The sequence below is a fragment of the Aquarana catesbeiana genome, linkage group LG02 (assembly GCF_042186555.1).
Source record: "Aquarana catesbeiana isolate 2022-GZ linkage group LG02, ASM4218655v1, whole genome shotgun sequence".
NCBI classification, from domain to species: Eukaryota; Metazoa; Chordata; class Amphibia; order Anura; family Ranidae; genus Aquarana; species Aquarana catesbeiana.
This window is the reverse complement of record NC_133325.1, coordinates 66514603-66528697: the sequence shown is the minus strand read 5'-3', so window position 1 is coordinate 66528697 and position 14095 is coordinate 66514603.

Below are 14095 nucleotides of genomic sequence, written 5' to 3'. Positions count from 1 at the left end.
TGCTTTGTTTACATAGGCAGGCCAGCGCTGTGCGCCTCCGGAGAACGATCGGAGGGCAGACCTGCTGATTGGCTCCTGCTGTGATTGGCACACGCCCCAGACCCAGTGCACGAAATCATGTGCAAGTAGGTGATTTTGGTGCTGGAGGGCCACCCTGCAACAGGATATGTAACAATGATCTGATGTGCAACAATGACCACTTCAAGTGTAATCTTATGGTGGCCATAGATGGAAAATCGTGCAAACAATTGAATGAAATTTACCAAATCTTCTTTCAGGACAGCCCATGAGATGTAGGTATTTTAACATGTTCGTTTAAGAACATTCCATCCTGCAATCACTGAATCAAAACTTTAGGGTAGAGGTATTTAAAGAGGAACTGAAATCTGCTCACATAATTTGTAATAAAAACATCTTTGCCATTCTGAAGCTTCCCTCCGACCGCTTTGCATATTATTTCGTATATACTATGATTCTGTACTTGCCAAATATGACAAATATGCTGAAGAAATTTCCCTCCACTGAGTCTGACTGCAGCCATTTTGACTGTGGGCAGCTGAAGCTGTTGCCTGTTCACTTCCTGGATTTACAGACACACCTCCAGCTCTGCAGCCCTCTTTGCCCCTCTTATGGCTCATCCCCCCCCCCCCCCCTCCCTTCCTGGCAAACTCTTACAAGAGTGAGAGAGAGAGCTGTGTATGATGTCATAAGACTAGTCTAGTCTAATGACCAGACAAGAAACAGGAAGTGGGCTGTATAAGGTATTTACTGGCAGAAAAAAAAAAAGTTTTACTACCCAAAGTTAAAACAACAAGGGCAGAAAATTTAATAGATGGCAAGTTAAAAAAAAAAAAAAAATGACTGAAGATCCGCTTTAATTTAAACTCCTGCAGAGGTCCAAATAGCATGTTTGATTCCTAAAGGCACCTCTGTGTATCGGCAAACGGCGGGTTTTCGCGAGTGCCAAACCGCATATTGCAGCAGCACCATGCAGCTTGCCTTGACGCAATTTAAAATGGGGTCAGGGACTTCTTTTTCTGTGTTTGTGCATGCAAGGCAGCGCTTTGCAAAGAATGGGCTGCCTACACACACAACGCAGGTTGCAATGGCTCTATAATCACAGTTAGGCCTCATGTACACTACTGCTGGTAAATGAACGTTTAGGAGCAGTTGGGCATTTTTTTCAACTGCTCCTGAACTCTCCTCTGTTATCTTATCAGTACATGTACACAGGGTTGTTTATGTTTCTAGGCAGTTGAGTTTAGAGGCTTTTTGTTTTTTTGGAACCCAAAAAGCTGAACCCAAAAAGCATTCAGAAGCTGAATTTAGAGGCATTTCAAGTGCCAAACGCAGCTACCCGCGTTTAGGGCGCGTTTTTGTCTTGAAGCATTTTTAAAAGGGAAACGTTTTATTACTTTTGAGCCTGGAAAATGCTAAAAACACACCAAAAACTCAATTATCACTGCCAGTAAGCTTGATATACCATGTGATTATTCCCCTCATCAGCCAATTGCAGTAAAACCTTGGTTTGGGAGCGTTTTGCAAGACAATCTAAACTTTTAAATAAATTTTGACTTGATATAAATATGGTTTTGACCCCACATTTGCCAACAAATGTGCTTTAACTTTGTGCATTGCAGCTTGGGGCAGGGTGCGTCTGTTGGATGTCAAAATTGCGGCTCAACCATTTTTATGGCTCCTCCCAACCGCAAGTCCTGCCTGGAGTTCAGGGTTAACCCTTCCCTTTTTTTTTTTTCTTCTTTTTTTCGGTCCTGTTGCAGTCGGTCCCATACCATACAGATTCTGTCATCGTCCTCTTGCTGCTTCAGATGGTCAGAATTGAATTTAGACCTTTAAATTTAATATTTCCAGTAGGGTTGTCCCGATACCACTTTTTTAGGACCGAGTACAAGTACCGATACTTTTTTTCAAGTACTCGCCGATACCGATTACCGATACTTTTTTTTTTAATGTCACGTGACAGTGTTTTTTTTTTCATTTTTTTTTTTTTTTTTTTTTAACAGTGCTTGCTTTTTTTTGGGGGGGGGGGGGGTGTGAACGTTGTATGTGTGTGCTATTTTTTTTTTTTTACAATTTTTATTTTTTACAATAATATTTCTTTTATTCTTTATTGTTTTTTTTTTTTTTTTTTTAATCAGCCCTTTTGGGGGGCTTTGGTGAGATATCAGGGGTCTTAACAGACCTCTGATATCTCCCCCTTGAGACAGAGAAAGAGACAGAGGATAGAGAATCCCCAGTCCCTTTCTCTGCAGCGTCAGCTGCACTGACAATGAATGGAGAGAAGACCGCAGCTTCTCTCCATTCATAAACTGACACATCGTAATCACAGGAGATTACAATGTTTCAGTTATGTGAATGGACAGAGTCAGCTGACTCTATCCATACACAAAGGAAGGAGGAGGAGGGGGACGGAGGAACTGAGGGGGAGAACGAAGGGGACAGATAAGAGCAGAACGGAGGGGACAGCTGAGAGGGACAGATAAGAGCAGAACGGAGGGGACAGCTGAGAGGGACAGATAAGAGCAGAAGGGGGGGACAGCTGAGAGGGACAGAGGAACGGAGGGGGCACGGAGGAGGATGCAGTGACAGTCAGCTGTGAGCGATCACCGCTGTCTGTCACTAAAGCTGGTGAAAGCCGCTGGGGGAGAATCTTGTAACTCCCCACGCGCCGATCACAGCTGACAGTTCAGGTATCGGGGGAGGCATCGGGAGCATTTGCCCGAGTACAAGTACTTGGGCAAATGCTCGGTATCGGTGCCGATACCGATACTAGTATCGGTATCGGGACAACCCTAATTTCCAGAATATATGGGAGTAAATTACCATAGGAACGGTATTTGTCTGGTAATTTTATACAGTTCCAGCATATTATGCGGTAATACCCAGAGTACTTATCGCTTGAAGGTTACAGTCTACAGATTTATACACGTTGCACTCCGTTTTTATCTGAAGCTAAATAAAGGGGGATTCACCATTGACAGACATTATGTTCAATGATTTACTTATCTACCTAAGGCTGGCTATACACTATTACATTTCTCATGTTCAGCCATGTTAACAGCGCAGATAGAAGAATCTCCCACTGCTGACTATTGTAATCTGACAGTCTGCATCCATGGCTTCCCCTGTCCTCGTGAGAAAGCCAATAGTGGTGAAACGCGTCAAGTAAGGGGATTTCAGGTGGAGACATTAGTGTATGCAGTTTTCTTTTTTTGACAAATTAAAGTGGCAGAAATTTAAGCCCTGCTAAATCACTTCAGGCTGGCTCCTTTTACATAACTATACCTGCAAAACATTGAAAAGACGTTTCTGTACTGTTTAAAGGGATAGTTCACCTTTACTGCCTTTACTGCCTTTGCAGATAAAGGGTGTCTGAAATTAAAACAAACCGTGCACCTCTGACTAAAGTTGAATAAAGCCCTTGCTATAGGTGTAGTAGGCCATTTACATACCTTATTATTTATTATTATTATTCACGATTTATATAGCACCAACAGTTTACGCAGCGCTTTACAATGTATAAGGGGGACAACACAATTACAGTACAGTTCAATACAAAAGGTACAGGAGGTGGGCCCTGCTTGTAGAGCTTACATTCTAAAGGGAGGGGGTGGTGGTACAAAAGGTAATCGCTACAGAGAATGATTTGATGGGGGTGACTCGGGGACAGTTAGGTGGGTGTGGGATAGGCTTCCCTGAATAAAGCCTGACTGGAATACTCCCCAGAACGTTGTTATGTACACCCACCCAGGACGCTGCTAAGTGAGGCCTAGTCGTTAATGCTCACCTCCACCATCACAGGAGTGAGCTCTTTCTCTGATTCAGACCCCCTCACATACTTTCTCTCCCCAGCATTTGATAACTTTCTTCTGTGGTGGTGAGCAGTGATGACTAGGCCTCACTTAGCAACGTCCTGGGAGTATTCCAGTCAGGCTTCATATGGTGTGTAAATGACCTACACCTAATAGAAGGGATTTAGTCAGAGCGGCGCAGTTTTGTGGTAAAAGATGAGCTTGTGGGGGATGGGGGCACTAATGGTAAATAAATGTAACAGTAAAGTGCTAGTGCTCAATATTTCATGGTCAATGTGAACAGTACCGTACAAAATATATAATCATAAATAAATGGAAAAATATGTATATAATGACAAATGTGAATAGAATATGCATCAGTAATCAGCCAGCAAATATATTGTGCTCCTAGCAGACATATCACACGCCTGCCTGCAAATATATCAAGCCAAGCATCCACAAATTGTGTGGTTTTCTGGACCTCTATACCATCATATGCATCATTGTTAAACATAAACACTGAACACAAACAATTAAAACGTGCAGTGTGCATCAAAAAACTGCCAGCGAGTGTGCCAAAACAACGTCCATAAATTATGTGAAGTTTTTTTGATCTTTTAGGCCCCTTTCACACAAGGCGGACTCCGTTTCTACGGAGCCCGCCTCGGTCCGCCGGCTCAGCGGGAGATCTGTCCGTTGATCTCCGCTGAGCCGGCGGATGACAGGTCCCTCTCTGCTCACTGAGCGGAGAGGGGCTTGTCAGGCGCCGTTGCCGCCTATGGAGGGATCTGACGAAAACGGACAGCATGTCCGTTTTCGTCAGATCTCATCCGATCCGCCAGCGACAGACCTGGACGTAGAGCCATCCGTCTGCTTTTAGCGGATCGGACGGGGTCGGATGTCGGCGGACATGTCTCCGCTGACATCCGACGCTCCATAGACTAACATGGAGCACCCGTTCAGGTCCGCCGTCAAAACTGACAGGCGGACCTGAACGGTCCGATCGTGTGAAAGGGGCCTTACACCATTACCAAAAGGCGATTTTTGGATACAGCGAATCAAGGTAAGTATCCTACTTGCCAAACCACCGTGACCTCTTTACTTAAAAAAGATAGGTCAGGTGGGGCTTTGTATGACTGTGGTCTGTACTCTATACTGGTGCCAAGTGGATAATCCAGGAGAAGCTTCGCCAGAATGATATTTTTAGAAAAAAGGTGGAAAAGGCAATACCATAGAGTGATTCCATTTATCTAAAAGAAAATATAAAAAAAAAACAGTCCCAGTGGCTACTTGCGTTTTAAAAGTGCCTTTCCTGGGCACTGGAGGTAACCGGCTCAGCAATGTCAGGTGAAGTGTGAAGCAGCCGCCTCGCTTCACGTCTTTCCCAGCCTTAAGTTCTGCTTCAGAGACGGCTTCAGCTACAGAAAGGCACTCAATTGGATTTTTGAAAAATGCAGCGTTTTTTTTTTTTTTTTTTTTTTCCTTTTTTCTGTTCTTGCAGTGTTTGTAAAGGGATAAAACGAGAGGCAATGTGCATGTATTACAGGGATGTGACTCCGGGATAAACAGATATTGTCTAAACACAAGAGTCATGTGTATTGTTAATCAAATCTTGGTGTACTTTGTGTATTTCTTCCAGATTTGTGCAGTAATCCAGCGTGACACTTTCCCTCCGGGGAGGAGCTTCCTGTAGTAAAGACCGCTCACTGCTGCGCTCTCTCCTTGTGCAGGGTGACTGGTCTTGTCTCCACCCCCTCCTGTAGTTTTCTGCAGAAAGCCTGTAGTGGGTGGAGCCTGTGATAATGTCACTGCTACTTTTGGACTGTTACATCCCCCCCCCCCCCCCCCCCCAATTAAATTACATTAATTTAACTTTAGCTTGTTAAATTAGAGTTCCACTCCTTGTGGTTATTAAAAGTCAGCAGCTACAAAAAGTGTAGCTGCTGACTTTTTAATAAACAAACTCACCTGTCCCACGATCCAGCCATGCAGCTAACCGAACCCTCAGTTCTCTCCCTCACTTTTCCCCAGCGCCGGCATTACAAGTGTGGGCACTGTGACAACTTGCGGCTTCACAGCTGGTGCGCAACTGCGCATGCACGAGTCCCGCTGTACCTCCTCAATGGTGGGGCAATCTTCTGGGACCTGTGACAAGTCACAGAAGAAGTCGCCTACGTGGCCCGAGTGGAAGTGGGAACTGGGTACCTGTCAAAAGTAGGTACCTACTCCCCCCCCCCCCCCCAAAACCCCCCCCCCCCCCCCCCAAAAAAGGGCATGCCAAATGTGTAAGAAGCTGCACCAGATTTTGCACTCTCTGTGTATTGCTGGGCTTGAATATCACAGGGGTGCGAAGTTTGTTAAAAATGCTTCTGCGTTTTTCGGATGTGACTGCCCATAAATAAGAGCCTTCGCTGACTTGCTGCTTTTTGGATTTGTTCTATTAAAAAAAAAGGATAACGCACAAAGGTAGATTTATCCTTCAAGCAAAGCCAGATTAGTGTCCCATAATAGTGTTGTGCATGCTTTCTTAACTACGGCAAGAAGTGATGTGTAATAATGTCATTTACTCAGACATGAACGTTTTTATTGTGCGCAGTCAGAAGCCAGGAACGGCGGAACAGCTAAATTATTTTTTGCTTTCTCAGATTTTAATGGAGTTTAACCGCCTTAATAAACTCCTGTGCAAGAGCTGGCTTTGCTGGTCCCTTCAGCACTTACAGCTAAATAGAATTTAGTATTTTGTTTGAAATCTGCAGTATCTGCCTCTAACAGCTGTCTGTGGCTTGCTGAAGCAGTAAATTACTTTTGAACTCCGTTTCAATTTAACCTTGATTTTCTCTTTTTCCCTTTTTGTTTATTGTCTCTGGGCTTCTGTCCCTAGACTTATAAAATGATCTCTGCCTCTGATAACTACAAAGTGTTCGCTCCCTTATCAGCCACTCCAATATTGGTTGAGATATTGTAAGAATTAAGGGCTCATTCACACCAGTGTTTAAATTCCTTTTTTTTTTTTTTTTTTAACCCATTTCATTTTTGAATGGCAGCATGTTATGTATTCCAGCCTGTTGGCATGTGCTGCATAAAAATGCAACAAGTCCTATTGCTTTTACCGAATACGCGAAGCAGCTCATTGTTGTGAACTGGAAGACATTTTGCCTTGTCTGTGTTGGGCAGCGCTGCCCATCGGGGCTTTTGTGAATGAGCCCTAAAGGGTAAATTGTGTTTGCAGCATACTGAAACTGAAACATGAAGTGGATCTAACATTAAAATGTACAAAAATCATAAGGCAGAAGACAGCATGCCAAATTTAAAATAGTCCTTTTTTTTTTTTTTTTTTTTGGTCATCTACACCAGCCATGGCATGGCTAAAGCTGGCCATTCACATATAGATTAAAAGAGATGTATGGGTTTTTAAAATGACAAACACATACTCGTCTAGGTGACGAGACAAGAACTGAGTGATCAAAGACAGTTGATCGCTCAGATCTTGGTCTTCTATAAACTGTCAGTCACCGGCACTCTGCTCCGCTCCTCCAGTGCCCACCGGAGCACCGGGCTGTGGAGGGGGCGGAAGCAGCTGGCTCAGGCTCTTGGCAGCCCGCTGAGCCAGCTGCCAGTCTGGGATCTGGGTGAATCCCGACAGCAAAGTCAGGGTCCCTCCAGACAGGGCTGACTGATGCCAGCCATCTGCAGACTTTAGCCCACCGTTGGCCAAATATAGGTCACAGGAGTGCAGAACTATATGCACTCCTGTGATCCACAGGAGAAGTAGGGCCAAAAGAGCTTTTGGTCCTACTTCTGCTTTTTTTTTTTTTTTTTCTTTTTGAGCTCCACTTATTTGCACCCACCCTCCACTGCCACATTTGGCACTTTTTGGGGGGGAGAGGGGAGTGGATACCTGTCAAAATTGGGTACCCCTCCCACTTCTGGGTAAGATTGCTGCACAGCGACTGTGGCGATTTATGAAATTTCCAGCCCCTCCTCCTCCCCCCTGCTGCCTTCTGGGAGGCTCACACGGGTCCCAGAACACTGCTGGACCATTCAGAAAGTGCAGAGTGACTCATGCATGCACAGTTGGAAACAGGCTGTGAAGCCACAAGGCCTTAGTGAAGATGCCAACACCTGCATCTGAAGCTGATTGATGAACCGGCTAGTGGCGCTGACATCACTTGATTCCAGGACAGGTAAGTGTCCTTATATTTATAGTCAGCAGCTACAGTATTTGTAGCTGCTGACTTTGAAAACCATTTTTTTACAGGCTGGAACTCTGCTTTAAAGTTTAATGTTTTTTACCTTCATGCAGTCTATGCATGGTGTAAACAAAAACAAAAAAAAAAAACTTCTGTGTGCAGCAGCTCCCACAGCCCCCCTAATACTTACTGGAGCCCCATCTTGATCCATGAGCAGGGGCTCTCCCAGGTCTCATCCTCCTCACTGGCTGAGACAGCAGGAGGTGCCATTTGGCTCCTGCTACTGTCAATCACAGCAAATGAACCAATGAGGAGAGAGCGAGGGCAGGGTGAGCCGCGCTCTGTGTGTGAATGGACACACACAGCAGTGGCTCACGAGCGAGCCTGCTTGGGTACCCCCATAGCAAGTGGCTTGCTATGGGGGCACTCGGAAGGAGGGAGGGGCCGGGAGCACCAGCAGGAGACCCAAGAAGAGGAAGATTGGGGCTGCTGTGTGCAAAACCACTGCGCAGTTCGTGTAAGTATGACATGGTGGGGTTTTTTTTTTTTTTTCAGAAAAATAAAATCTGCCTTTTTAGTATCAATTTAAATCTTCATCAATGCTACACAGTGTGCTGCAGCTATTGCATTCTGGCAGCTGGTAAAATACCCCAACAGTGCTTTCATCGGATGGGATGCAGACAATTCATCTTATGTATTTCATCTAATTTGTGGTAGACAATTTGCCACCTGCACCCTTGATTTTTCACTGGAGGAATGTTGGATGCTAGGTTGCTGACAGGGCTACCCATTGGTAGAATATTGCCTGGTTCATCAGGAACCAGACAGAGCTCACTCCATGTATGGCCAGCTTTAGAGTTTGTACTGCCGAGAATCTTTTTTTTTTGTTTTCAATCAGCAGTGAAATACAAGAATTGGGAGTTGCCCCTTTGTACATGCACTATATGGACAAACGTTTTGTAGACACCTGACTGTTACACCCAGTGTTGGGACAAGGTCATCTAGCACCCAGGGCGAAGATGCCAAACGGCGCCGCCCTCTACCTCACATTCTACCACTGCGCTCAGGGCAGCTGCCCCTCCTGCCCACCCCTAGTCCTGGCTCTGTTTACACCTGTATGAGCTTGTTGAACATCCTTATTTGAGCTAATGAGCATTAATATGGAGTTGCTGTTGTAACAGCCCCCACTCTTTTGGGAAGGCTTTCCACAAGATTTTGGGTTGTGTCTGGGGAAATGTGTGGCCATTACCAAAAAAAAAAAAAAAAAAAAAAAAAAAAGCATATGTGAGGTCAGAAATTGATGTTGAAGGAGATCTTGCTCACAATAGGCATTTGATTTTGTCTAAAAGGTGTTCCAGTAAGGTTGAGGTCGGGGCTCTGTGCGGCTTCCTCGACACTAAACTCCTCAAAACATGTCTTTATGGAGATCGCTTTGTGTATAGGGACACCGTCATGATGGAACAGAATAGGGGCCTTCACCAAACTCTTACCACAAAGCTGGAAGGTCACAGTCGTCTAAAATGTCTTTGTATGCTGTAGCATTACCCATACTCTTCATTGGAAATACACCTAAAAAGTGGCACCTTTCGGAGTGCTGTCCACACAGTTTAACCCATGGACGTGTATATATATATATATATATATATTTTTTTTTATTTATAGTTCCCCCATTTTTCAATTGGAAAATAAAAGGTTTGTATTAAAGAAAGCACCTTTTACTAGGCTTCCCCGCTACTAGAGTTACTAAACCTTCTCCACTCTACCCAGAAGGGGTGCCACATTTGACACCTTTTGAGGGAGGGGGGGGGGGCAAATACCTGTCTTTGAAAGGCATCCTGTCACCACTCGGCTCCCTGCTCCTTCCCCTGCCGCTGGGCCAAGTAGGAGAGCACAGTGGGTGCCTCAGGTCGCGCATTCGCAGTATGGAGGCGGCGTGAAGCTGTAATGCTTCACTACCGGGTTCGTTTACTGGCTATGGCCACGGCAGCATCCGACAGCTTATGGAAACGTCAGCTGCGGTGCTGACATCGCTGGACTCCAGGACAGGTAAGTGTCCTATTGCCCTGTTTCCCCCGAAAATAAGACCTAGCGTGATTGTCGGCGATGGCTGCAATATAAGCCCTACCCCCCAAATAAGCCCTAGTTAAAGACCTTGTAGGTCTTATTTTCAGGGTACGGCTTATTTTCAGGGAAACAGGGTAGGGCTTATTTGGGGGGTAGGGCTTATATTGCAGCCATCACTGACAATCACGCTAGGTCTTATTTTCGGGGAAACAGGGTATTATAAGTCAGTAGCTGTTCGCTTTTAATTTTTGCAGTGGTGGGCGGACCTCTGCTTTAAGATTTAAGTTAGGTTTGCAAAGACCTTCATTTGTACAACTATATATAATTTTTTTTAATAAAATGTTTCTAAATTCTATTAGCTCACACAATAATTGTAGGTTAGATGTCATCCAGTGATGTGGTTAGGACTTGGGGAATGATTCTTCATAGATTAGCTGTGTCATGTCAGATGAGCCTAATTGCTTCCCCACCCCATTGCTTAATACCTAAGCAGGGTGGATAAAAATCGATTTATTTTTTTTAAAAAAAGAAAATATTTTTTTTTTTTTTCGAGTAAAATTCTATCTAAAGAGATATATATATATATATATATATATATATATATATATATATATATATATATATATATATATATATATATATATATATATATATATATATATATATATATATATATATATATATATATATATATATATTTTTTTTTTTTTTCTATTTTAATATACATTAATCACTTAGTTTATTCAGCATGAAATGGAGCTTAGTTATGTAGCATGAGACTGTATTCTCTGCAATATTTACATTTTTGGTAAACTCATTCAATGAATCAAAGCTCTGCCTTGCTGGGGCCTGTAGCTTATGCATGTATTTGCAAATTTGTGCAACTAAACCCCTGTTTTTAAACGCATACTGTTAGACAGGTTAATCTGGTTGGTAAGTAGAGCTTGGAATTTTTCCAAGGATTTTTCCTTGGCTTTTGTGTGATTAATCTATTAACCTTAGATCAGTTCTGATATTGCTGTTTTACTAAAGGCCCCTTTCACACTACTGCAACTTCAAAGTCGAAGGAATGCCTGTCTAAACTTGAGGTTATGGACCTCAACTCTCATTAGTTGGACCAAAGTAGTAGTACCAAGTACAGGGACTACTTTGAAGTCGCACAGATATGAATGGCACTCATTGGAAAACATGGGGTACGACTTGTCATGCGACTTTGCAGTCCCAAGTTGCAGGATAAGTCGCACAAAGGGGAAAGGGGCCTAACCTGAAGCTATAAGCTGTCACGGCTGGGTGCCCACAGTTACCATGACAGCGCCAAGGAGAGGAGGGGGAGAGGAGCTAGCATCCGAGCGGCCACATCGCTGGACCGGTAAGTGTCGGTTTATTAAAAGTCAGCAGCTATGCTTTTTGTAGCTGCTGACTTTTAATAAACTGAAAAACGGGTGGAACTCCGCTTTCGATGAAATCCATAGATCAAATGCAGCTCTGGGATGCAAACGGCAAAAAACAAATTGATGGGTATTACTCCTTCCATATTTTATCAGTATTGGCAGTACTTATCCTTTAAAGTGGAACTTCACCCTTATCTTAAAATTGCAATAATGGCACTTAGTATGGGCAATCTTCAAACAGATACTTCGAGGTAATTGTAAGCTTTTCATTCTTTGCATACCATATATTTCTTTCTCAAATATTAGCACAGTGCATACAGTACATCTTGCAAAAATATATAAAATATGTATTTATATAAATCTAGTATAAACTAATTGGGGCAATAAATGTCCCAATTCAAATGTGCTTCATTCCTTAATCCTCCATCTTCAAACAGAAAGTGCTCTGTGCTCCGTAATTCATAGACCAAATGCTGAAGTGCTTCGAACCAAACATGCTGTGAAGTGTGGCACACATCCCTCTTGTGGACCCTCAGCTTTTCAGTCCGGGGGTACAACAGATCTTCTTTGTTTTTGTATGCCTCCAAGACATGGGCTTTAGGAACAACTATCGCTATGCTTTGTCCATTCTCCACCAGGCTCAATAAAAAAGGAAAGCGCTTTACTAGTGTAATATTTCCACATTTATTAACCACTTGCCTACAGGGCACTTTCGACCCCCTTCCTGCCCAGGCCATTTTTCAGCTTTCAGCGCTGTTGCACTGTGACAATTGCACGGTCATGCAACACTGTAAACAAATTAATTTTTAATCCTTTTCTTCACACGAATAGAGCTTTCTTTTGGTGGTATTTTTTAATCACTGCTGGGTTTTTTATTTTTCATATATAAAAAAAAAAAAAAATCTTAGTAAATTTTCATAAATCAATAATTTTTTTCCACTGATGGGGCTGCACTTAAGGGCACTGATTAGGTGGCACTTGTGGGCATTGATTAGGTGGCACTGAGGCACTAATATGCTGCACTGATAGGCGGCATTGATTGGCAGCACTGATGAGCACTGAAGGGCAGCAATGACTGGCATCACTGATGGGCACTAATTGGTGTCACTGGGGGCTCTACAGTAATGGGGGCGCTGATGATCATTGCCCTTATTACATGTCCAGGTGTTCCCTGCGAGGAGATGCCGCTGATCGTCTTTCCTCGCCATGCACTCTGATCTGCTCTTTACAGAGATCGGGGGCACATCGTGTCCTAGCAACACGGGGCGATAGCTGCGTACCCCCATAGACGCACGACAGTGGTCGTTCTGGGCTCTGTCATTTGACGACCACCCAGAAGGAGAGCCTCGCTGTACCTCTGTCATTTGACGACCACCCAGAAGGAGAGCCTCTCTGTCCCTCCGTCTTTTGACGACCACCCAGAAGGAGAGCCTTTCTTCCTTTTTGTTGAGCCTGGTGGAGAATGGACAAAGCATAGCGATAGTTGTTCCTAAAACCCATGGGGGTTTTACTAAAGGCAAATGCGCTGTGCACTACAAGTGCAGTTGCTGTAGATCTGAGGGGAAAATTTAAAAAAAAAAAAACTGCATTTTTGCTTGCACATGATTGGATGATAGAAATCCGCAGAGCTTCCCCTCATTTCAGATCTTCCCCCTCAGATCTACAGAGACTGCACTTCCAAGTGAATTTGCCTTTTAGTAAATCGACCCCCATGTCTTGGAGGCATACCTAAACAAAGAAGATCTGTGGCACCCCCAGATTGAAAAGCTGAGGGTCCACAAGAGGGATGTGTGCCACACTTCACAGCATGTTTGGTTTGAAGCACTTCAGCGTTTTGTTTATGAATTACTGAGCACAGAGCACTTTCCATTTGAAGATGGAGGATTACGGAATGAAGCACATTTGAATTGGGACATTTAGATGTACTGTATGCGCTGTGGTAACATTTTGGGAATCTTGTATAAGGGCTCTTTCACAGCCGATCCCCGCTGAGCAGGAAGATGACAGGTCCATCGCTGCACACTGTGCAGCGACGGACCTGTCAGAGCGCCGCTCTCCCCTATGGGGGATCGGGTGATGACGGACCGTAGTGTCCGTCGTCACCCAATCCGAAAACGGATGGAAAAGTAGGGTTTTCCTCCGTTACACTTTTCGGATCGGAGCGGGTCGGATGTCAGCGGACATGTCACCGCTGACATCCGACGCTCCATAGGGATACATGTATGTCCGTTTTTCATCCGAAAACGGAAGGATGAAATACGGACATACGGATCCCTCGTGTGAAAGAGGCCTAAGGGCTCTTTCACACGGGGCAGATCAGTCATGATCCGCCCCGTGAACACCCGCTTGCTCAGCGAGGATCGCTCCGCCGATCCCCGCTGAGCAGGAAGATGACAGGTCCATCGCTGCACGCTGTGCAGCGGCGGACCTGTCAGAGCGCCGCTCTCCCCTATGGGGGGGATCAGATGATGACGGACCGTAGTGTCCGTCGTCACCCGATTCGATCCGAGAACGGATGGAAAAGTAGGTTTTTCCTCCGTTACGCTTTTCGGATCGGAGCGGGTCGGATGTCAGCGGACATGTCACCGCTGACATCCGACGCTCCATAGGGATGAATGTATGTCCGTTTTTCATCCGA